The following is a 26,882-nucleotide window of genomic DNA, read 5'->3' on the forward strand; positions in this document are numbered from 1 at the left end:
TTTTACTTCCCCTACTTTCCCTCTTTAACATATGCAAATTATGCAAATCAGTAGGCCTGGAGCAAGACCAGACCCTAGATAAGCTTGAACTGGTTCAACCGGTTTGGCCTAATTCCCCAGACTGCCTTCTCAAAAAGCATGTATATGTGTACAAGCCTCTGACCTCTCACGTGACTGACCTTAAGGCCTGGTTTCTGCTGAAGCTGGGGTGGGGTGGGGGGAGTACACCTTTAATTCTGTGGAAACAAAACTCCTCCTCCCATTTCTTACAATTTCCCCCTCTTCTTTTATTCAAATTTTTGTTTCCACATTTTTAATATTCCCTTACTTTCTTTCTCATCTGAATTTTTCTCCTTAATCATCACCCCTTTAAATATGGGAAGGATTGATCGACACATTGACAAATCAAAGGGGGCAGTCCCCTTTGTAAATACAGATACAGAGACCCAAAAGAAAATGATAACGCAATTGTCCCTTTAATATTCAAAAGTCTTCTTCCCATAAGGCTGTTGGGAACAACATCAGTGAAGTCTTCTGGTCCTTGGGACATAGCCATAACAGGACTTGTTTGCTCACTTTGGGTGTGGGTCAGTTCCTTGTTCCTAAAGCCTGAGTCTTGAGACAGGGTCTTGTGCTAATTCAGGTTGAAGCAAGAGGATGGGGGTCCCTTGGGGGATTACAGGGATGTGTGGCAAGGCATTTTCTTCTTGGTACATGGATGTGTGCTGTAATGCAGGGAGGGGTCAACAACTGTCCTAAAACAGGGTTCTTTATTATAGATCTAAACTGCAATCTTAATTCCAAGTATCACACTTGTTCCTCTGAGCTCCAAATCCCAGGATGCCCATCAGTTTTCAAACCCCTATTACATCCATGAGATTTCCCAGAATGAAAGTCAAACTTACTGGATGAATTGGACCTTTGGAGGGCATACAACCCAGCCTTGATACAAAAGTTTTAAGAAAACTTTTCAGGTATAATATAGCATATGTGAGTACTGAGGTTATGCTATTGGAGTTTTGCAATAACAACCCCACAATTTTTCATGGGTTTATTAATTCTTTAAGTAGACTAGATCAGAGTTAATGGATTACCTCAATGCTTTCCTCATCTCCCACAATCCTGTCCAGTACATTGAGAAATCTGTATATATCCACAGAAGTGAAAGATCTTTTTGCAGCGAGGGAACTTCCCCCACCCAAACACAAATGACCAAGTCAAATTTCCAAGTTGGTCAGCAATGTTCTTCTGATTCTGGTAAGTGAGACCAGATCTCCTAGTCAAATTGAGACAATCACATCCTGGCAATCTTTGCTTGGATCAAATTGGAACTTGATACCTTAAAATTGTAAGTAATAAAAGGACAATAACAAAAAATAACAAAAAAAAACCCACAAAAATAAAACCAACCAGGGACCTATAACCTAATCTCCTCAGTTCTGCTCTCGCTGAGGATCGGCAATTAGATTTGCCTTTTCCTGGGTAACAAGTTCACCTCACCAGGAACTAACCTTTTCTCCTTCAACCTCCTACTCTGGGTTAGGTCCCCCCTTTTAAACTCACTGAGGTTATCTATGCCTAGTAACAAAGTTTTTTGATCTTATCATATCTAAATAAGCCATTCTAAGTCTCACTCCCTTATCATTTATTTGTGAATTGGAATAGAATCCCCATCCTAGTAAAGCAATAAAAACCAACGTATTTCCTTTTTCCTATCAGAGTAGCCTGGAGGAAAAACCCTTCCAAAACTCCAAAATGGGAAAACAGATAGCTTACTCCACAACTGCATCTCTATTCAGGGCTGGGGCCAGTCTCCACTAATTCATACACATCTTTCTGTTCTTAATTTCTCAATGTGGCATTGCTGCAATCCTTGTCGCTACAAACAGTCTTGTTATCAGTGTCTGATTTTTCTTCCCTGCAGAGCACTATGAAAAATATATCCTCACTCTTATTCAATCAAATCCATCTTTTGGAAAAAATAATCTTCTTCCCTGGAAATCACTGGAGGCCATGGGTTAAAATTCCACCTCTGTCTGATGTTTACTCCCTGAGTGACCTTATCAAGTCACATGTCCTTCCTGGACCTCAGTTTCTTTATCTGTAAAATGAGGGGATTGGATTAAATGGCCTTTGAGGTTCTTTTCTGCTCTAGGTCCTTGATCATATTTCAGATGTAACCATCCGCTGCAATTCCTACATTTCATAGAATTATAGATCTAGAGTATCCCAGAGGCCATCTAGTCTACCCTTCATTTTACAAATGAGGAAATTGATGCCCAGAGAGTTAAGTGACCTGCCCAACATCACACATGTAGTAAGCATCAGAAACTGGATTTGAACCCAGATCCCCTTGCTCAAGTCAGCATTATTTCCACATTACTAAGATGATGAGAATTGTGGTCCACTTAGTCGAATGTGAAGTGTGTGAAAGAGATAACAGAAGTGACAAGCAGGAAACCAACCATCATTATGTCCCCAGGGAGCACTGGCTAGTTTCCTACAAACAAATTCCATACTGGCAGACCTAAATGAAAGATGGAAAGGGAGATATAGCAGTAGAAAACCAAACACTCAAGTAGTCAGTCTAGTGATCCAATGCTTAGCATAGCACCTGGCACATTGTAGATGATTAATAAAGGTTTATTGACTGATTAATTCACTGACCCATTAGTCTCTCCTTGCTCCATATTCATTCTATGCTCCACTGGTCTTAAATATGATGGGCTCTTCTGAAATATACATCCCCCTCACTTACTACTACTAACTGTTAATGTCAGGAAAAATATACTATGTGGAATGTCAGAGTTACAAATCTAAGGAGAAGATACGGGAGCCAGTGCCATGGAATTGATAAAAGTCTCCTACGGATGCTATCCCACTAAGCCTTAGCCATGAGGACTGGGCAGGTTTTCTCAAAGTAGGGATAGTGTATAATTCCATGGCCTGATAAAGTCAGCTGAGTTACGAAGAAGCTTGGCAAATCCCTTGGCTACATCAAAGCAGGGAGTGAAAGCACCTGCAATTAAGAAACCAAAGTTTTGGGGAATCAGATTCATTTCAAGTAAAAAACAAATGTAATTTCTACTAAGGGAAAAACATTCAGCTCATCTGTGGGGATACAAAGGTTTAAAAATTACACAATCCTTGTCCTTAGAGAGCCTAAAGTCTACTTGGAGGAAGGGAGAAAGTGACTGAACGTGCACAAATAAATGTAGCCAAAGGTAAAATGTTATGGGGACAAAGAAGAACTATATACAAATTACCAGAGGAAAATTTTAGGAGGGAAAAAACCATTCTCAGCTGAGGCAATCAGAGGTGACTCCACAGAGTCCACAGCTCAGCTGCACCTTGAAAGAAGAAAGGGATTCTGAATGGTGAAGGTAAGAGTTAAAGGTATTCAAGGTAGAAAGGTAGGTTGGAACCAGATCATATGGGGCCTGACATACCTGACTGTGGATTTTGTATTTTGCCCTAGAGGCAATAGGAAACCATTGAAGGAACTGCATTTGCAGGGATGTGCTGAAGCAAGTTCATGTTGACTGGTGAGAGCCAACTGTTCAATTTTCATCATAAGCATTTACATTGTAAATGTCATAAATCGGGGCTTGATTTATCATTTTGTTGATTGTCTAGACTTTAAAAAGTTATAGAAAAATGTCAATAATGCAGGTTAAACTTCAAAATGTATCATACATATGTTTTTTTCCAGAGAGCTGGTTGGTAAGCATTTACCAATTTGGGGTAATGTTATGGCCATCTTCAAGTACTTGAAAGGCAACCATTGGGATAAGGGATTGGACTTGTACAAGGAATAATGGATGTGTTACAGGGAAGCAAATTTTGGTTCCCTAGAAGGAAAAACTTTCTAGCAATTAGATGGATCAAAAATGGAATGAGTTGACCCATTACTCAGAAGGTGATGGGTTTCTCTATCACTGGGGAAAATGGAGGCTAGAAGATCACTTGCCAAGGAGGCTGTAGATTTGATTCTTGCTTGTTGAGATGTGGTTTGAACTCAAACATAAGGCCATAGGAATGGATAATAAAGGCCATTTAGTTCAGCTCCCTCATTTTTCACAGTGCTTAGCGCATAGTAGGCACTTAAGAAATGCTTATTGACTTAATTTGCAAAATGAGAAAAAGGTCAGGAACTTCCTTAAGTTCACAGAGGTATTAAGTATCAAATGGAGGATCTGAACTAAGGTCCTTTTCTTCAGTCAGGGCTCATTCTACTTTTTATCAACCTGCCTCCAATAAAGCCTAAGGTCTCTCCAACTTTGAAATTCTGTGTTTCTGTTTCAATTATTTCTAAAGGATATCTCTCTAGTTTCTCTCTTCAGCTACTTGAATTGCTAATTAATTTATCAAACTATGAAATGTTTGTTTCTTTGGGTACTCACTAGGAAAGACCACAATGGGGAGTAAAGCTTCAGTCACATTTTAATAAGGCACAGAAGTGCAGGGGAAAACGGCACAGAAAATACAGAGACAAGTAGCAAAAGTGATGAGTGGGTGGGGGGGTTCAGAGACAGCCAATGTGGGGATGGGATAGGGTGGTGAAGGAAGACAATAAGTGTGGGGAAGAGAATGGGGAGGGGGAGAGTCAGGGAGAGTCATTCATGTGATCATGGGTTAAAATCGAGAGCTCTTGCATGGACCCAGATGGAAATGGAGGAGTGCTGGGTGGCAGGAGTTTACAGTCTCAGTTTTATAAGGCTTTTGTGGGAGACAGAAGAACTCTTATCCAAGTCAACTTGGGATTAGTTCATTAACCTGTGCAAATCATCTCAAAGTTGCAAATAAATCTTTAAAGTTAACATGTCCACATCATCTCAAAATTATCAGCATCATTTGGTGTTGTGCCAGTCTGACTGCAGATGTCTGGAGCTTATCTGGGATTCACATATCAAGGGTCCAAAAGGCCCTGACAGCAAGGCCTCATTGGCTTTCCCTGGTCAGCACATATTCTCAGGACATGATTTTTGGTTATATATGCAGTTTTAAATTAGGCACCTTTGATCTTTTCAATGGTCTGTATGTGACTTTTAGGTTCCCTTTTGCAATCTTCCTTCTTTGCTATTGTCACTTTATACTGGCTACTTACAAATTCACTTACTATACTGACTAGAAGAGGGGAGTAGGGTGGTTAGGGGGACCAGAACAAGAGACATCTTTAACACACTATCTCAGGAACATATCACATTTGTTCTTTTACTTTGTACTAATGTTATTTGTACATGTCTTATCTTGATGGGGTCAGGATGCTGACAGGTGGATAATGCAGCCAGCTTCCAAAGAAGGTAGGCTTTGGAGTTTGTACAAAGGAAGATTAAGAGTCTGTTGACAGTAGCACTAGGGTAGAAATATGTTACAGGAAAATTCTATGTTGTGGCCTTTGCCCTGATTAAAGAGGCAAAATTCAGGAAATGCTTTATGTGAGAAACGTGGTTTTGGGGATCACTGGACTTCCTGAAGAAGAACCCTGTGATAATCCCTAGGGAAGGCTGTACAGACCACAGGACTCCCAGAGGAAGACCAAGTGGTAGCCGTCCCTTAATCTGTGGGGATCACAGGGCCTCCTAGGGGTCAGACCCTAAGGAAGACCCAAGTGATAGCCCCTTAGGATGGCAGTAAGATCACAAGGCTCCGGAGACAGGGCCGGAAGTCCCATGTGATGTCCCCTTAAGAAGGCCGTGCAGACCACAGGGTTCCCCAAGGGAATCCAGAGTGGTAGCCCTCTTAACACCGCAGTGGGGATCACAGGACACCCCAAGACAAGATCCAGGAGTAAGCCTGGCGAGCTTCCGCTGCCTGTTGCTTCCCTTCACTTGACCTTAGGAAAACCCATGTGATTTGCCCATTCACACCCAAAGAACTCAGGACCAGAGTGGGCAGAGGAAGGCATTTTATTACACTCCCCGGGAGAGCAGGTGCAGTGCTCGCAGGAACACTCACACTGCTACAGCTGCAGGAGCAGGGGTAACCATTCCCTCCACTCCTGCTAGAGTCATGGTTAGTTTACAATCTTTGTTTTTTACATAGTTTTCCTAGGTTATACAGTTTATATAAATAGGATAATAAGGATACAGAAGCAAAAGTGAAGTTAATTAGATTTTCCTTGTCTTAGTTTAGGATTAAACTATATTCTTTTACTTCCCCTACTTTCCCTCTTTAACATATGCAAATGATGCAAATCAGTAGGCCTGGATTCTTGACCAAGACCAGACACTAGATAAGCTTGAACAGGTTCAAGTGGGTTTGGCCTCTCTAATTCCCCAGACTGCCTTCTCAAAAAGTATGCACATGCGTACAAGTCTCTGACCTCTCACCTGACCGACCTTGAGGCCTGGTCTCTGCTAAAGCTGGGATGGGGGAGGGCGGGGAAGCACACCTTTAGTTCTGTGAAAACAAAACTCCTCCTCCCATTTCTTACAATTTATAATATGGTACTTTCTTTTATGAGCCTGGAAACTACCTCTTTCAAAAATCAAGGTGTGCTCTCTTGTTTTAATAGCCAAGGAACTGTCAAGTAAGTTTACATTAGGAACACTTGTGGACGAAGATTCCTGTGTAACACTCTTCTTGGCTCCAGAGCCCAAGTTGCTTCACTGGGGATTTAATTCTCTCACTCTTCCACAATCAAAACCCTGGGAAATATTTTCATTAGACAACCCAATAACCTTGGCACCAACTCACTAGCAACTAGTCAACCACAAAGTCTGCTGATCTTTTCTGAACACTACAGACATTAAGTACAGCAGTACAGGAGAAGTTAGAAAAGATCTTTCTTTTGTCCATGAACCAAGACAGTGGGGAGGACTTCTGTTTCCTATAGCTCCATTCCTTTTCATTCCCTCCCCTCTCCTATAACTAGAAGCCCCTGGAGTAACTCTCACCAAGAGCCTTCTAAAGAAGTCTGTCCCCTCTATCAAGTAAACCTCTAGATTCCATGGACTCCTGAGGTAAACACTGGAGACCCCAAGGGCCTCTGGAGTAAGGAGTCAGAGATCCTTTGGGACTATGAATTTATTATGCAGACAAAGATGGTTTTAAAATCCTCTCCCACCAGATATTGCCACCACTACCCTAGCTTGAGCCCCACTGGTCCAAGGAACACTACTATCTAAAAGGCAGAATCAATAAGAAATGACCCTGCACTTCCTCTGATGCAACCCCCAAACCACTCCAGCCTGAGCCCCACCCACCTAGACACCAGAGGCCCCTGGCACTGGAACCCCTGCAGAACTACTCTGCCCACCTCAGAGATCCTGCCAGGATCTCCATTTCCCGAAAGTACAACCTAACGATTCTTAGGTGTTGCCTTAGCCCTGTTGCTGTATTCTAAAGACCATTGTGTTTTTTCATCCACCCTCCAGCCTAATCCTTCTACTATGTGTTGCCTACCCTACTGTTAGCTCTTTGAGAGCAGAAACTGTCTCAGTTTTCTATTTATATCCCCAACATTTAGCACAAAGCTGGGCACACAGTAAGGATTTAATAAATACTTTTCCTACCTGGAAAGACTTACATGAACTGATGCAAAATGAAATGACCGGAACCTGGAAAACATTGTACACAGTAGCAGCAATATTGTAGGATGAAGAATTGTGAATGGTTTAGCTATTCTCAGCAATCCAATGATCCAAGACAATCTCAGAGGACTGGTGAGGAAGCATACTATCCAGCTCCAGAGAAAGAATTGATATTGTTTGAATACTGACTGAAACATGTTATTTTTCACCTTCATTCTTTTTCTTTTGAGTCTTCTTGAACAAAGTGACTAATATGGAAAAGCTTTATATGATATATGTCTATATATGTGTATTGCACATATATATGATCGCTTACCTTCTTGGGGAGAGGGAGGGAAGGGAAGGAGGGATAGAATTTGGAACTCAAAACTTTAAAAAAAAAAAGAACAAAAGATGTTAAAAATTGTTTTAACATGTAATTGGGGGAAAATAAAATATTTTAAATTAGAATAAATATTTTTCCTTTCCATCTGCATCCGGTATCCCCTTATCTGGCCTTGGGTTTCCAGATCTATTTACTTGGCTTGTTGTTGTTGTGTTTGTCCTTCATTTTCGAAGAGGACTTTGGCATCAAGGAAATGATTGTAATACAAGGAAAATTAGGAACCCCTGAGTAACCCCTAGCTACTGACAAGCCCCCCCCAGAAAGAATGGACTCATACCTTTGGCATTTAGCAAACCCTCTGGGACTCCATGACTCCACCAAGGAATCTCAATAGATAGGACCATCCCACTGAGAGATAACTTGACAGACCCTTCCTGGGAGATATCCCTGGGACTCCAGTGACTCCACCAAGGAATGTAAATGAGATTATCCCGCTAGTACGATAACCTGACTGAATCTTTTGATCAGCCAGGACCTTTGTTCCTGTTTTTCCCCCCACTCTGTACCCCCATATCCTATATAAGCCAAGCCATCACCCCAACACATTTGCCATTGATTTGTGGTGCCGTACCCCGATGGCCGCCGGCTAATAAATTCTCCACTTAAAACTTATACTCTGTGGTGTGTCTCACTCGCTTCTGGTACAACATGATGACATGACTTGCAGTTGACTTTGATTTGAGTGAGGGAGGGCTGTGCAAGGTCACTGGAGATGACCCAGAATGCAATGGGAGACCCTGGCCCTTTTAGGCTAAGGTCTTTTCATGTACTCACTTATAGTGAGGTAATACCCATTCAGTGAATAGGCCTCTTCAAGAAGTGAGTAAGGATGGCACCTTTAATTAGAAAAAAAAATTTTTTTTAATTTTAAAAATATCAAGCTGCAAGGCGAAGACCCTCAGAGTTGCTGTTCCAAAGAGAAACAGTAGTAAATAGCTGTACTAGGATTGTAAATTCAATTCTCTTTACACTTCTTAGGTTCAGATCTAAGCTCTGCCATTTACTGTCTGTGGTTTTTTATCTTGACTAATGTTTATTGCCCAGATTACCCTCCCTAGAGCAATAGGGAAGTAAGATTGCCTCTAGATTTTACCAGATTCTTCCTGGACTGCCTGCATCACCTTCATTATTTAAGCAGGATTAGCGGCAGCTTCCTACTACTGATCTAGGATCAAATAAAAAATCCTCTGTTTTGCATTTGAAAGACCTTTCTTTCTTTTCCAGGTTTCTTACACTTGATTCCTTTCCAAATACCCTGAGTCAGATACACTGACCTACTTGCAGTTTCTCCAACATGATGTTCCAACTCCTGACTTAATGCATTTGTACAGGTTGTTTCTCCTGCCTATAAACACTTTCCCTCCTGTCCTTCATCTCCCAGCTTCCCTGTCTTTTTTTAGAATAAGATCAAATCTTACCTTCTACAGGAGACTTTTCCTCATCTTCCTCTCCCCATTCCCTATCCTCTACTAGAACTTTCCCTCCAAAGTTACTTTCCATTGGTACTCTATGTATTGTTTATGTACACAGTTATTCACATGTTGTCTCCCCATTAGAATGCGAGCTTTCAAGGGAAGGGATTGACTATTTGCCTTTCTTTGAATCCAGCACTAACCCACATAACAAGCCCTTAAGAAATGCTTATTGACTGACTGACCAAAGGAATCCCTCCCTGTAGGTCTGATGAGGGCACAGTCTCTGGGAACCCCTTGAACCCTTGAACTCTCCTTGAATCTTCCCACTCTACCTGGCCTTGGCCTGAGGCTATAACCATTAAGCCCAAATGCCTACCTTGCCCAGTCCTCTATTGTCCAGCTGTTTCCCACCCTTAATCTTGTCTTCCCAATGACCTCCCGCCCTTAATCCTGTTTCCCATCCTTAAACCTGATCAAAGTATCTATACCCTAGCTCCTGCTACCCCAGCCCTTGATGGGTTGTCATTTCCATATAGCCTTCAGCTATGTCCCCCGCCCGGGAGTCTGACCTGATCCCAGTCCTTTCAGGCTCCTCCTTAGACTCCTCCTTAAGTCCTTCCCTAGACCCCTCCTCTGGCCACCCCAGACCACCCCTCAATCCCTCCCACAACCTTTGTGTATATAATCTCCATCTTGCCTCCATGAAGGTGGTCAGATCCAATCCAGCTCAGATTGGTCTGGCCCGCTTTCCTTACAGGCGTCGCAAGGGATGGGATCTCCGGGGGCAGGCCTATGTGGCTAACTCTTAATAAACTTTCTTTTCCCTTGGCTGAGAAGGCTTGAGTCGAATTCTTTCGGCAGGACCCGGTGTTTCTGTACTTTGGGGTGTCGAGCACCTCTCACCCCAAACCCTCATCAGGTCCAAGAATTGTACAGGCATGTAGACTATTTGCCAAGTTCCTCTCCCTAGCTGAATGGGATTGGCCAATTCACCTTAGGCTGCCAGAAAACAATAATTAATTCCAAGTGGAATATATTTGCATTTTACTGAAGTAAGTAAGACCTAAGCACCAGTCTATCATTATTTATCTTGGAGAGAGGAAAGTCAAAGTTGATGAGGGCACAGTCTCTGGGAACCCCCTTGAATCTGGAATACAGTCTCTGGGAGTCCCCTTGAACTGTCCTTGAATCTTCCAACTAGATCTGGCCTTCCCCTAAGGCCACAAGCCTCACATTATCTTTGGGCCCAAGTTTGTGCCTAGCCCTCTATTGTCCAGCTGTTTCCCATACTTAATCCTGATCAAAATATCTATACCCTAGCTCTGTTACCCCAGCCCTCTATGGTCTGTATGCCTCCATGTAGCCTTCAGCTATTTCCCACCCTGGAGTCTGACCTCATCTCAGTCCCCTCAAGTCCCTCCCTAAACCCCTCCTCTAGTCACCCCAGACCACCCCTCAATCCCTCCTACAATCTTTGTGTATATAGTCTCCATCTCACCTCAATGAAGGTGTTCAGGTTCAATCTAGCCCAGTAGGTTGAATCTGGCCCGCTTGTGGAAACAGGCGTCACAAAGGGGAGGGATTTCTTAAGACAGCCCATTATGGTGAATCCTTAATAAACTTTCTCTTTTCCCTTGGCTGAGAAGGCTTGAGTCGAATTCTTTCGGCAGGACTCAGCATGTAGGTATCTTGGGGTCTCGAGCACCCCTAGAAACCTATAGTTCCCCTAACCGTCATCATTTTTACCGAAAACCTCTTCATTTTTGGTTCCCTGGAACCGGGAATACTGCTCATCTCAAGTTTTTCTCCAGCCAAGACTGGAAGGTAAGCCTCTCCCTATCCCAACCCCTTCTCGCTCTCCAAGCATTTTGGAAGTGCTTTTCGGGCCTGACTTCCCAGGTCCCCAGTAGGTCAGACAGCTGCTCACTGTCTCGGACTCAGCCTGACGCTCTCAGGTTCTCGGTCCAGTGGTTTATGTTCAAGGCCATGGACCTGGGCACACCTTCTGAAGCATAGAGGACAAGGACAGACGCCCTATCCGGAAGTGCGCCCCCAATTTTCCCAATTCTCTCAGTGCTAGGAAATGGGAAAATCAGGTACCTTTTTGTGTTTGTTTTTTCCTGTCTTGCTTTGTTCCTTTTTGAGGCTTACTCCCAGATCCTCCTTGCAGAAAAAGGGACTTCCAGCGCTCCCCCCTCCCCTTACAATGGGTCAATTCTCCTCAATCCCCAAAATTTCACCCTTGGACTGTCTTTTACAAAATTGGAAAAAAATTAAGTTCTCTAAAGAACTGTGGAAAATATTATACTATTTTATATCATTTCTAATTTCAACCAGACCCAGAGCCTCCATTAATGAGTAACTGGATGAAGATCCAGGATCTGGGCTTCTTTGTTCTCTCTAAAAGTTTGCTCAGGTAATACCCTTACCTCTGTCAACAAGGCCAGATCATTAACCCCAAGAGAGATTACCTTGCTTAATATTCTACAGGTATATACTATGTTATGGAATGTAATGAGACACAGAGACGCTGGGCTGTAGTTTCAACTGACTTTTGTCAACATCCCTTACAACTCTATTCCATTAAGGAAAATCCTCTTCTTGTATCATGGTTAAACATACATGGGGTCATAAAAATGAGGTCATACAGGCTTGCTAGCTTTGCTAAAATAACGTATATAAGTTTTCTCATTGCTTTGTTCAGGCAGCCAGAGTTTATACTCTGACTCCTTGTACGTACAAGTAAGCTAGCTCCGCTATGCTTTAAGGGAAAATAATAAACAACATGGATTTTTCTATCACCTAGCTCTGTTGTTTCCTTCAATCAAATTTTCAGGTTTAACAGAACTTAATAGGAAAAAGCTGGTATACCTTTGCAATACTGCTTGGCCACAATATCGCCTAGAAGGCCATGAAGATTGGCCTGTTTTGGGGACTTTACAATATAATACTCTTTTACAGTTAAAATTATATTGTCAGCAAGAAAGAAAATGGACAGAAATTCCTTACATAATGACCTTCGTGGAGCTCCCTCGGAACCCTGTTCTCAGAAAAGATTGTAAGATGCTCATAGAGCCCCCCCCACAAAGGGGCAATGGGGGTCAACAGGACATTTTGGATAACCCCTTCCTTATGGCCCCCAGGGCTTCAGCCCCAGCCCCTCCTCCTGCGCCCCAACCTCCCCGGAGCACCCTTGTTTCCTTTGCTCCCCCTTCCTTGGCCACCCCCTCTTTCCCTTGGTTTCCTTTAGTGCAACCCTCCTCTTATCCTGCCTCCTTCAAGTTCCAAGTCTCCTACCCTGCATCTCCTCCCATGGCCCCTGCCCCCTTGGCGACCCCTGCTTAGGTCCCAGCCAAGGGTCTTGTTGAGGTGCCTCCCTCGGTGACCCCTTCCCCTGAAGGGACCCCTACTCAGGTTCCGGCCTCGGGCCCTGCCCCCATGGCAGTAACTCCTCCCCTGGCCCCTCTCTCTGAGGTGGCTCCCACTCAAGTCTCTTTGGTATCTCCCTCTCTGACCCCTACACCTCCTCAGGTACCAACTGATCTTCTCCCTTGCCAGCCAGATGCCCTGGCCTTGCAGTCTAATCTAGGTCAGCCAGCACCCTGCATGCCCTCCCTCACCAGAAGCAGGACTTCCTATATCCCTCCCCAAGCTCCAGGTCCCACAGCTCCTTCAAGGCTTTTTCCCCTGAGGGAAGTGCCTGCCTCCTCTACCGGGACAAGGAGAGTGCATGTTCCATTCTTCATTTTAGATCTCATTCAAATTAAAGAAAAACTAGGGAGATACTCAGAAGATCCCACTAAGTTTACTGAGGGTTTTAGGGATCTGTCCCTACATTTTGAACTTTCTTGGTGTGATTTGCATATCCTTTTCTCTACCTGTTGTACCACTGAGGAGAAGAGGAGAATCTGGGAACATGCCCAAAAATTTGGGGATAGTTTGGCTAGCAATAACCCTATAAAATATTCCCCAGGTACAGCTGCTGTTCCCACTAGTGACCCAGGATGGAATTATCAAAAGAGTGAAGATAGAGAAAAGAGAGACCATATGGTAATTTGCCTATTAGAAGGCCTAAGAACTGTATTTCAAAAACAAATAAATTTTCAAAAAATTAGGGAGATTACTCAGGGAGAAAAGGAAAACCCTGCTCTTTTCCAGGCCCGGCTAGTAGAAGCTATTAAGAAGTATACAAATTTGGATCCTGATTCTGTTGAAGGGGCGGCAATACTTAACATGTATTTCATTAATCAGTCCGCCCCAGATATTAGGAGGAAACTGCTCTGTTACCCCAGCCCTCTATTGTCTGTATGTCTCCATGTAGCCTTCAGCTATTTCCCACCCTGGAGTCTGACCTCATCTCAGTCCCTTCAAGTCCCTCCCTAAACCCCTCCTCTAGTCACCCCAGACCACCCCTCAATCCCTCCTACAATCTTTGTGTATATAATCTCCATCTCACCTCAATGAAGGTGTTCAGGTTCAATCTAGCTCAGTAGGTTGAATCTGGCCCGCTTGTGGAAACAGGCATCACAAAGGGGGGGATTTCTTAAGACAGCCCATTATGGTGAATCCTTAATAAACTTTCTCTTTTCCCTTGGCTGAGAAGGCTTGAGTCATTCTTTCGGCAGGACCCGGCGTATAGGTATTTTGGGGTCTCGAGCACCCCTAGAAACCTATAGTTCCCCTAACCATTATCATTTTTACCGAAAACCTATTCAAAAGTCAAATTTTCCCTGGCCAAAGAGACTTTGATCCCACTTCCCCTAAGCTTTTTATGATGGCTTAAGTGGTATGTACCTAATCTACAGACTACACGAGTAAGAAACAAAGAAAGTGTGTATCACTCAACCTTTGGAATGCTCCCCCCTCCTTCCCTCTGCTGGTCTTCAGTTCAAAGAGCCCCACCCACCCTTCAGAGGTCACAAAGAGTTGGTCATGACTCAACCTCTGCGTCAGCCTCTTGTTTCATCCCTCCCCTCGGTAAGCTCAAAGCTGCTGGAGGGCAGGTACTGCTTTCTCTTCTGCCTTTGTTGCTTCCTCCCCACCCCCATTTGTTCAGTCAATTTAGTCCTCTCTGTTACCACAACTCTGTTACCCTCTCTGTAAGTGAGTATCTTGGCAAAGATACTAGAGTGGTTTGCCATTTCCTTCTCCAGCTCATTTTACAGATGAGGAAACAGGAAAACAGGGTTAAGTGACTTGCCCAGAGTCCCACAGCTGGTAAGAGTCTGAAGCCAGATTTGAACTCAGGAAGATGAGTCTTTATAACTCCAGGCCTGGCACTTAATCCACTGCACCACCCAGCTGCTTCTCCTTGTACCCCCCTCTCCCCCCAGTCAGATACTTAGTAGGCACAGGGCATTAGAAAAAACTCTAGAGTCAGAGGCTCTAGATTCCCAATCTGCCTTTGTTACTTGCCACTTGTGTGACTTTAGGCAAGTCTCTTAACCTCCCTGGGTCTGTTTTCCCATACATTAAATGAGGTGGTAGGACTAGGTAACCTCTGAGGCCCTCCAGTTCTAGATCTTTGATGGTATGATCTGGGGATTCTAAATATATGTTGAAATGCATTGCACTGAATTGGATAACATGGAACTGGAGTGGGAAGGTGGGTGAGGGGAGGTGTAAGTTAATGTGTGGAATGGCTGTGCAAGCCTGGCTAATCCAGCCAGCAAAGTGCTAACTGTCAGCTCTGCTCAGTCCAGTGGTTACCTTAAGACTCAAGGTGGGATTTGAGCCCAGGAGGGCGTCTACACTCATCATTTGGTTGATTAAAGCTGATGTTGGCAATCAATAGAAACACTGGCACTTCAATTGTTAGTCATTTCTAAACCCCAGACGCCTAAATACTCCAAGATACATCACAGGACAATCTCTGCTTCTCCTGGAAGCTGGTCATGTCCCACTAAGTGAAAAAACATACAGTTTGGTGGCTAGTGTCAAGACGTTCTGTGTTAGAGCTTAAAGTGGAATCTATTGCAATTAGATTCTTCTCTAGCTTTGATCCAGTTTGGGAAACCACTGTCTAAGGAAAAGTGAGCCACTGGACTAACTGAATTACAATCCTAAATTAACCAACCATTCTAGCATTATGATATAGTATCACATAGAAGGAAAAGTAGTATAGAGTGTTCTAATCATAACTCTTTAGTGAGAGTCTCTTTAACAAGGGCATAATTTTCCAATTCTGTTAAAAACAAGTTACTTGATGGCATAGTAGCTAGAGTAATGGACTTAGATTCAGGAAGACCAGAGTTTGAATCTTGACCCAGACACTTGTGCCCCTGGACAAGTCATTTCTTTGTCTTCAAGCTGGAGTATATAAGGGGCAAGGGACCCAGGAAAATGAGAGGATTGGAGACCATACTAGATGAGGATCAAATGAAGGAATTGGGGATTTGTAACCTGGAAAATCAGAGTCAGGGGGAGATACAAAAGCTACTATCAAGTATTTGAAGGGGTTCTGTTTGGCTCTGTAGGACGAAATTAGAAGCAACAGAAAAGTTTTGGATCAATGTAAGGGAAAAGATAAAATCAGAGTGGGAATCTCCCTCACTGGGTGGGGGAGATGGGGAAGAAGGGAGTGTGTCTTTAAGTAGAGTTGAATGACCACTCATCAAGGATATTGTAGAAAGGAATTTTCTTTTAATGAGCCAAAGTTAAAAAGATGGAATTTAATAGGGATGAATGTAAAGTTTTCTACCTGGATTGAAATAATCAATGTTCTTTTTTTCTAGTCTAATACTCTCATTTAATTATTTTTCCTTAATAGTATTTTTTTTCAAATGACATGCAAAGATAGTCTTCAACATTCATTTTTGTAAAATTTTGAGTTCTAAACCCTTCCCCTCCCTTTCCTCCCTCCCCTTTCCCCTCCCCAAGACAGCAAGGAACCTGATATAGGATATACTGTAGAAGGGATTTTGGTCAGAAATAGGTGGGACTATATGACCTTTGAGGCCCTTTCTAATGCTTAGATTCTGTGATCCTGACCAGACTATTTCCTCTTCCTTAATACCATTTTAATTCCTTAATCCAGCCCTAATTTCTTCCTGAGCTTCTACATCAACAACTGTTTTTTGGCCAGCTTGAATTGGACATCCCATAGACATCTCAAACTTAATGCATCCAAAGAGAACTCATTATCTCCCTTCCCTTTCTCTCAGGTTCCCCAACCCTTCCTGCTTCCAAATTCCTCTACTACTTTTAAGGGAACCATCATCTGCCTAGTTACCCAGGCTCATAACCTAGGTTTCATCTTCATCTCCTCACTCTCATTCATGCCATATATCCAATTTGTTGCTAGACTTGTCATTTCTACTTTCACAACTTTTCTCATGTATATCCTCTTCTCTCCACTCAATCATAACTCCAGTCCAGGCTCTCATTGCCTCTCACCTGTACCATTTGTAATAACTTTCTGGTTGGTTTTCTTATCCCACTCAAATCCATCCTTCACTCACTCAAAAGTCTCACCCTACTCAAATCCATCCTTCACTCAGCTGCCAAGATAATTTTTATAGCGTGTAGTTCTGGCCATGTCACCTCCCATCTCAATGAGTTCTAATGTCTCCCAATTACCTTCAGGATCAAATATAAACTCCTTTGTTTGGAATTTAAAGCCCTTTACAACCTAACCCTTTCCTACATTGATAGTTTTCTTACACTTTACTCCCCTCCATGCACACTATGCTCCAGCAACACTGGCCTACTTGAACATGATACTCCATCTTATGTGTTCATAACTTTGCACTAATTATGACCTGGAAAATTCTGTCCCTCACCTCTGCCTCTTAGGTTCTCTGACTTCCATCAAGACTCAGTTTAAATTTCACCTATCACCGGAGTCTTTTCTGGCATCCTCCCCTCCTCACCTCACCCTCAACTACTAATGCATTCCCCTCTCAGAGTGTATGCATCTACTCTGTGTGTATCTTGTGTACCTAGTTGTTTACATGTCATCTCCCCATTGAAATATGAGCTCTTTAAGGATAGCGGCTATCCTTTTGCCTTTCTTTGTGTCCCCAGAGCTTAGCATGGTGCCTGGCACAGAATAAGTGCTTACTAAATATTTGTTGACTTGGCTTATGTGACTGCTTTCTTATGGTTCTCCTACTTTAAATGGACAACTTTTTTTTTTGCCTCCTTTGATAGATTCTCATCCATGCATTTGAATATCTTTTTCCATTTGGTCAATTCTGCTTTTCAAGGCATTGGATTTTTGTACCTCTCTTACCATTTGACCTAGTCCATTTTTTAAGGTGTTATTTTCTTTAGTATTTTTTGTGTCTCCTTTGTTAAACCATCGACTCATTTTTCATGATTTTCTTGCATCACTCTCACTTTCCTTCCCAATTTTTCCTCTACCTCTCTTACTTGATTTTTAAAATCCTTTTTGAGCTCTTCCATGGCCTGAGACCAGTTCATACTTTTCTTTAAGGCTTTGGATGCAGGAGTTTTGACTTTGTTGTTTCCTTCTGAGTGTGTGTTTTGATCTTCCTTGTCACCATAATAACTTTCTATGGTCAGAATATTTTTCTGTTGTTTGCTCATTTTTTCCAGTCTATTTCTTGACTTTAAACTCTTTTCTAAAGTGGGGCTCTGCTTCCAAGGTGGAGGGTGCACTGTCAAAGCTTCGGGAGTTTTGTGCAGTTGTTTTCAGAGGCACTTCTAGGGCCCTATAAGTTTTTGGTTCTTCCAAGGTAGTATGATCTAAGGAGAAGTGTTGGCCTGTGCTTTGGTCTGTGAGGAACCACAAGCACTCTTTTCTGCTCTGGAACTATGATAAGGTACACTGCTCCCCTATGGCCATAAGCTCGAGTGTGATAGTGCTCCTCCTCACCCTGGGACTGCCATCCAGGACAGATCCGAGTATGGGCAAAGCAACAGAGTCCTTTTCACAGTGCTTGCAAAGAGATCCCCGTCATTTCCATTGGACCAGTTGTTCAACCCCCTGTGGGTTGTCTGTGGGCTGAAAGCTAAGAGCTCCAGAAGCAGCAGCAGCAACTGCCACTGCTTCAGTTGCTCCCAAGGCCTACTCCTGATTTCCTGGGGCCAGGTCTTGTGGCCTGCACTGGACTGCACTCCACTCACACAAGTGCAAATGAGAAAACAATAGTGATTGATAATCTAAAATGCGGAGGGAATAAACATCATGTCCAAAACAATGTTGCATTTTCTGAACACTATTACAGCTAAGCAGCACATTTGTACATTTTAAAACTTGGATATTTATGTTGTTTCAGGGTATTCAAAACAGTGTGAATAGCACTTTCTGAAGTAAATGATCTGTAAGGTCCCTTAATTCCAAGATCCCTGCAGGCAACTCTGGAATTGGTATAAGACCTCTTTCACTATGTTGTGGAATGAGAGGCAAGAGATCTAGAAATAGGACAGCCAGGACTTTAAATGCTAGGGCAACTTACATTTTAGTGCCTGGAGTATTATTGATTGAAGGCACAAGGTCATTAACAGAGAAATTGTTTAACGTGATGGACAAAATCGGAAAGTTCAGGAGCCTCAGAGCTGGGAAGGCCTAGGCTGAAGTCCTATCTCTGATGGGAAAGTTACTTTATCTTTCAGTACCAAAGAGATGGGAGTACCAGATCATCTTACTTGTCTCCTGAGGAACCTGTGTGCAGGTCAAGAAGCAACAGTTAGAACTAAAGGAAAAGGAGTACAATAAGGCTGTATTTTGTGTCACCTTATTCATTTAACTTACGTGCAGAGTACATCTTGTGAAATGCCAGGCTAGATGAATCAAAAGTCAGGATTAAGGTTGCTGGGAGAAATATCAACAGTCTCATATGTACAGATGATGGTAGAAAGTGAAGATTTAGGAAGCCTCTTGACGAGGGTGAAAGAAGAGAGTTAAAAGCTGGCTTGAAACTTAATATGAAAAACCAAACCAAAACAAACTAAGATCTTGGCAACAGATCCCATCACTTCCTGGCAAATAAAAGGAGAAGAAATGGAAGCAGTAAGATCACTGCAGATGGCAACTACAGCCATGAAATTAAAGGACACTTATTCCTTGGAAGGAAGGCAAATCTGGACAGCATACTAAAAAGCAGACACATCACCTTGCTGACAAAGGTCCATATAGTCAAAGTATGGTTTTTCCAGTAGCAATGTATGACTGTGAAAGTTGGACTATAAGGAAAGCTGAGCTCACAGAAATGATGGTTTTGAATTATGGTGCTGGAGAAGACCTTTGAGAGCTCCTTGGACGGCAAGGAGATCAAATCAGTCAATACTTAAAGAAATTAATTCAAAAAGGTCAAATACTGAAGCAATCAATCTTCTAGACTTCCTACCAGTCCGTAATTTTATCCTGAACATAGTTGTCAAACACTTTCCTTGAAGAGCACTTACTCAAAACCTTCAATAACTTTTTTTTTACCACATTTTGAACCCTGCCTTGATTTCAAGGCCCCCAAGAATGTGATCCCACTCTACTTATCTAACTGTAGGTCGCACTATTCCCCAGCACGTACCCTGGACACTCGTCCACCTTCACACCTCATCTCATGTACCTCCTCCTCTCTCCTTTGTCTATCTAAATTCTTTCCTTCTTTCAAGACCCAGCTGGTCTCACCTCTTTGTGAATAATTGCTGACATTTAATATTTGCAAAACGCTTACAATTCAGTTTATGATGTTTGCAAAATGAAGTTCAGAGAGATAAAGTAGCTTGTTCCTGCAAAACTAGTAAATATTAGAGGTGGGATTTTAAATAGGGTCTTGCTGACTCCTGGTCCATCACTCTACCTACAAGACTATAAAGACTATACTGCCTCTTAATGAAGATTTCTCAATTCTAACTGATCTCCCTCTCATCTAAATTCCTAGTAACCTGCACTAGAGATGTTATCAATTAACTGTAAATTGTCTTGTGTTATTCACTGTTGCTTCAGGCATCCTGTCTTTCCATTTAGTTAATAAGTTCCTAATGGGTACCATATCTTTTATTTCTGTTTTCCCTTTAGCATCTAGCTTAGACTTGAACAAATGATAGATGCTCAATAAGGCACTAATAAGATCATAGAGAAAATTAAGGCCCTGGTTAAGTGACTTGTCCAAAGTCACTCAGGGACCAAGTGGCAGAACATGGATTTAAACTCAGGGTTTGGGTTCTATATCCAATGTTCTTACCACTGTGCTGTACTGATAGCTTTTATTCCATATCATGATTCTAGCAGTTGAATATACTGCAGAAATATGGTACTGATAGGAATGGGGACTGGGCCTGAGATTTCACTAGCATGAGATATTGCCTGTACCAGTATAGGTTGGCACCTTGTCTGAAATTAATAGTCTTACAGAGTGGTCTAGAGCACTGAGAAGTAAAGTGATTTTCCCAGGTTCAAAAGCCAGTATATATCAAAAGCGGAACTTGATCCCAGGGCTTCTTGGCTCCAAGATCAGTTCTCTATCTACTACATTATCTGTTACTACAAGTGTCAAACTTGCTGCCTTGGGCCCTTTGGGCCCACAACACCCCCAAGTGCAGGCCAAGCCAGATTAAAGTGTAATGGTTGAAGAGAAATGTTTAACAAAATTTTTTAAATGCAATAAAATATAGAAATGTTGATTTGTGGCTTTCCGAGTCAATATGCTACAGGCAAGGATTTATTTCTATTTGAGTTTGATACCACTGCACTACATCATACTACCTCTATTACCAATAATAACATGTTTATAATGTTTATTGTATACATTGTTTGATCTTGTCAAAAAGTCTATATGGTATGTAGTATAAGTATTATGCCCATTTTAGGGGTGAGTACACTGAGGCTCAGAAAGGCAAAGTGACTGGTCCACAGCGTTTCACAGATAACTCACAGGAGGCACTGGAGATTTCAGACTCCAGCCTCTAATAGATTCACTCTTCATCTGGTCAGAGAGGCAGACACCTTCGGAGGGGTTAATAATCTTACTTTATTCTAGTCTAGTCTTTGCACAAGGTTGCTAATAACGGGAAAACCAGCTCCTACAGCATTCCCAAATCACCCTTCTTGCAGGGGCTAGTGAGAAGTGTGGGCAGCTACCCCTCCATCTGGATGGGATCAATCAAGACAGGTACAGCTTGTGCACTCCCCTAAATCCCCTCAAGCCTCAACGGGGGCCAGTTGAGGTAGGTACATGCATTCCTCTATGCATTACCCGTGGTTTCCCCACTCACTGACCAGTGCCCACTTGCCTTATAGGCAACAGAAAAAGAAGGCATCTTGCCACATTAAGCTCACAGGTTAACTTTAGCAATACCGTCATTCTGCGCAAATGTAGTAAATATCAACTATGTCGCCCCCATTATTTCATGATGCAGCCTCAGTAGGACTATCACTAGGATTCTAGGAATTACTATGTAGGATCCTTGGAGCTATTCTGGGAGTTATTATCTAACACCTGGAAACTAGACAATGCCATGGCCATGGATCCTGAGAAACTGAACTCTAAAAAGAATAACAAACTCCTCCTTACATACACACAGTCACAGCAGTAGTAAGTGGTAGAACTGGAATTCAAACCCAGGTTTTCTGGGTCTTAAGTGGTAGCATTGGAAATATCAACATTCTCAGGAAGAGGCTTGCCTCCATACTGAGACTTCTAGTTTTTCCGAGTGATGCTAAAGCTTGCAGTTTTGATTTCAGGTTTTCCAGTCTAGACAATTCATTTGAGTAATTTCAGAAAAACTGCAGCATATTAAAAACAGTGATCTGCTTTTGGCAAAAGACGATCCACCAATCAACTTAGAAGCAAAGCCATGTGCTCATCGAGTTAACCTAGATTTTTACATTGTTTGCTTTATTACACATATGCTTTATGTTAGATAATTCCACTTCTCTATCCTGAGTATTTTTCTAGGAACAAGGCAGCATGCTTAACATTTGGCAGCCTAACCTAAAGCTGTTAACATTTTCACTGAAGCTCTGAGATTCCTACTCAAACACAGGCTTCACGGTTTCTTAAAAAAAATATTCATTCATTCAATGAGCATTTATTAAGCTCTTCCTACTGGCTAGGCATTGCTCCAGTTACTGCTGATACAAAGACAACATTGAACTAATCCCTACTGAAAAATATTGAATAACAGAACTGAATAATAGAAAATTGAATAATATTTGAATTCATTGAATTATATTGAATAATAGAGAAAAGGCCCCATTATGAAGAATCAATCTGGAAAAGTGAGAAAGATATTATTACTTAGCTCACTCGATGATAAATGGTTCTTATTCATGATTAAACATGTCTACAAATCATAACAAATAACATTTATGTAGCACTTTGAAGTACTTTATATGCTTCTCATCTGAGCCTCACAGTTTTGTGAGGTAGGCACTATTGATATTATCACCTCCATTTTACAGATGAAGAAACTGAGGCTCTAAAAGTTTCTGACTTATCCATGGTCATAGAACTGGCAAGTATCTGGAGTGGGATTTAAAGCTGGCTCTTACTGACTACAATCCTCTAGCCAATACTCCATGCTGTCTCTCAGAATGACGTAATGCCTTTAACTTAGTCATTCTTCTGGAGAATATGTTCCCTCCATCACTGTAACTTTAGCAAGAAAACAGGACTTTACAAATGGAGAACAAAAAGCTATTCTAGTTGCTGCCACAATCACTGGTTGATTAAATAGCTCATCAATGATATGTACAATCAGGCTTTTTTTTTCTTTTAGCCTTTCGTATTTAGTTAAAAGCTTTGTGTGGCCTTACTAGAGACATTTCATAAGGGAAGGAGTCAGGTCCAAAATTAGATAATATTGGAACACGAGCTAGAAACTGGAATTGGACTACCATTTATTGAATACCTGCTTTATGCAATACAATGTGCTGGGCCCTGAGAGAGATACAAAGATCACTAGGACTGAGAGTTACATTCTAGTAAATAAGACATAAAATATAGAGAGCCCATAGAGTATAATAAGGGCATGAGATACAAAGTGCTATAAAAATTAAGAGGAAGACTTTGGTTCTGACTCACGAAATGAAGAAAGACTGAAACTAGAGGGTAGAATTTGATGTAGACCTTGAAAAAATATGTAAGATTTCAGCAGACAGAGATCGGGGTGGGATAGGGTACAGAACAGAATTCTAAGCACAGAGAATAATATAAGAAAGAGGACAGAGGTAGAAAAGCGACCTTTATCTCTCTCCTGAGCTGACATTTCTCATCACCAACTGCCCACAGGACAGTTCCACTTCGATGTTCCATTAGCTTCTCAAACACATCTTCAAAACAGAACTCATTATCTCCCCATTTCCCACCTCACCCCCACACCCCCAAATCCTTCTTCCAAATTTCCTAATTTCTGTCAAGGGTGCTACTGTGATACTTGAGTAGCCAGCTATTGCTAGAAAAACCCTGCCCCCAGCCTCTAACTGCAAACCCCAGTTTGTGTAAGAAAATCAGACTGAGTTCCTGCCATTTGGCGAGTGTCCTGGGCTCCTAAGACATTTCCAAGGAATGTAAGCTAATTACCAGGATGGAAGCCTTGGCCCTAGACATTATCTTGAATTATATGACTTTTACCATATCTTGAGCCTTCCTAGCTTCAAGAGTTATGGCAAAAGTTGGAGACAGAGATCCTGGGTTGTAATTCCAATTGACACTTTGTCAACTATCTGATATGTTGTAATTACAATCTATTCAGGAGGTTCCTCTAATGTATCATGGTCATAAAAAGGGAAATAACACAGGCTTGCTGAGTCTGCAAAGTAACATATGTAAACTTCAAGAGATAATTAAGCACTGAACCCTGTATTGTCTATATAAACTACCCTCTCACTTAAAACGTGGTCATTTGCCTTGGGAATTTTCCCCGAATGACCGCCGGCTAATAAACTTCTCCATTCAAAACTTATACTCTGTGGCGTGTCTCACTCGCTTCTGGTATAACATTTTGGAGGCCCCAGTGAGATGAGGCGGAATTTCGTGTTACCGCCCTGGAGACACACACAGAATTCCGGACCTCAACAGGGAGTCTCTACCCCCGATCCACCTTCTCTCACTTCAGAGGGCCGGCTCCTGGGGATTTCTTTTCCTAGGACTCTGATGTGGGGAGACGGTCTGGGAGAATGGGCTCTTTGCTGACCTGTCCCTTTTCGGCCTACGGAGAATTCTGATTTTCAGGCCTTTAGAGGTAAGATTTTCTGTTTCTGGGCTAGCCACTCTGGTCTCTGTTACCACGACACCCCTGACGAGGGGAAGGTGGGCAGAGTGGAAGAGCTGAGACGTCAGCCTCTTCCTGCTGGGGTGTGGGGAGATTGGGGGTCATATCCTTAAGGAGGAAATCTGGTTCACTTTTCTCTCCTCTGAGGGGACCTGTTTAGCCCTCAACCAACTCATGCCATCTGGTCTTCTGTTTTGTGTTGGGTGTGGGGAGATTGAGGGTCCTATCCCTAAGGAGGAAATCTGGTTCACTTTTCTTTCCTCTGAGGGGACCTGTTTAGCCTTCAGTTCGATCCACACTGTGTCTTTTTGTTACGTTTTGAGTTTGTCTCTGTTCGTGTGTCTATGTCAAATTGTGAAATGTCTATGTTTTGTTAAAATCTGAAATGCAGGCAGCCAGAGATTCCAGGCTGCAACTAGGGAAACAAAGATTTTTTTTCCCTTGTGGTTCTATTTGTGGCCGAATTAGAGCTACAACGGAAAGAAAAAGGGTTAAAATTTTGGCAAATTCTGGGTTTTAATTGTTAAAAAGTTTGGAAATTGGTTAGTTGAACTCCGGGAGAGGGAACTCCTGAAATTGTAAATTCATTCCAGGGGCTCCTCTTGCTGAAACACCTCCTCCCAATGAATGCCTTCTGGCTAAAACCTCTGTTAAAAGTTTTCTATGGGACTCTCGCATTTGTCTTTGTCCCTGATCACAGTTAGGAGGGAATCTTCTCCCTTAGACTCTAGTACAAAAGATTTTTTAGGAGTAAGCAAGGAGTGAAGTTTACTTCTTTGAGATTTTTCACCATTGTTATCCTGTCTCAGGGCTGCAGTAAAGGTTAGAGCAGATAAAACAAACTCCTCTCCTCTCAGATCAGATTAGAAGAACGCAGGAGAGCTGTAGGGAAAACTTAAATCACCCTTCCCCACCCGGTGAAAAGGAGGAGAAGGACAGAAATTCACAGACTAACAGTCAGTCCTGTGCCCCTGGGTAGCCCATCCTTTTTTGGCAAAGCTTGGAAATGCCATCCAGGTCCTTTGCATCTTGCCCACTCTGTCCTCAGAACATGCAAACTGCCCTAGGCTCAGTAACTTCTGCGGTCGTGGGGAAGGGCAAGGTAGATGGATTTGGACTTTCTGCCTCCCAGAATTGTCACCATTGGGATACCAGCTTCTGCTCTAGGTAACTTCACATTTTTGTTCCAATTGCAAACTGTATTTTAATCTCTGTTTAACCTGTTTCCTGATTTGCAAAGGGAAATAATAATGATGGTTGTTTATATTTTAGACACAACATTATTATCTCTCTCTGATTTCATGTAATTGTTAACCTTTGAAGTAGTTTTTTGGATACCAAAATAATAAGTTGAATAATTTCTATATGTGATAAAATTTGGAACTGTTATATGTGGTTGTAACAAGTGAATAATTAATAATACTGATATTAACCATGAGAACACACTTTCCATGTGAGAAAGTTTTTATGAGCATATATCTGGTGGTTTAAAGACGAGATGGAAGATTCTCTGTGCATAGAGGTTTAGAAGTTTGCTCACCTAAATTGATAAATGGGCTCTGAATTAAGGGGTGGTTAGATTCTAAAAATAATAAAAGCTGGGAGAGTATGTAATTGATTATTCACTTGAAATGTTTGAGGTACTTTGGGTCAAGAATTAGGAAAGAAAGAGAAAACTTGTATGGGGAAATTTAGGTGGGGGGGATTTTGCTCCTGGCCACATCCCTCCCCCCACTCTCCACATTGAAAGACTGTGGAAGCTGAAGCTAAAAGAAACTTGTTACCTGATTGAGGATATACAGTTAAATAAATAAAGTGTATTTAAGATATTAATGTATTGATATATGTTATGCATGTATACTAATATATTAATATAGAAATACCAGAAGTAATAGGATCAATAATTCCTATATGTGATAGTCTGGAATTGCAACCTGAAATTTATTGTTTTTGTACTTCTAAAATTATATTTCTAAAATTCTTAGATTTTGTAATTTGAGAAGACCATTACGTAATTTTAATCTGAGTTTGATATATGTGAATTGGGTGCTTTTAAAGGATGTGATGAGAATTTGGTAATTTTAAACTGTCATATTTGGTTTAGAATGTACTTACCTAGACAGAAATGAGTAGTTCAAACTTTATACACATAATAATGTTTAGGGCTTAAAGTTGCATTAGGTTAAGAAGCTGGACAATTGCTGTAACTTAAAGAATTATGAACTTCCAAGTTTTGTCTTTATTTAAAAGGAAGTTCAATTGAAATTGTTTTTGCTATAAGTCAGGAATTTGTGCAGAGGCCTTTCGGGTTTTCTTGTGAACTGTTAAAGTATGGTTTTATAAACAGTAATGTTTTCTTTTACAATG

This window comes from Trichosurus vulpecula, chromosome 9 (genome assembly GCF_011100635.1).
Source record: "Trichosurus vulpecula isolate mTriVul1 chromosome 9, mTriVul1.pri, whole genome shotgun sequence".
Taxonomy (NCBI): Eukaryota; Metazoa; Chordata; class Mammalia; order Diprotodontia; family Phalangeridae; genus Trichosurus; species Trichosurus vulpecula.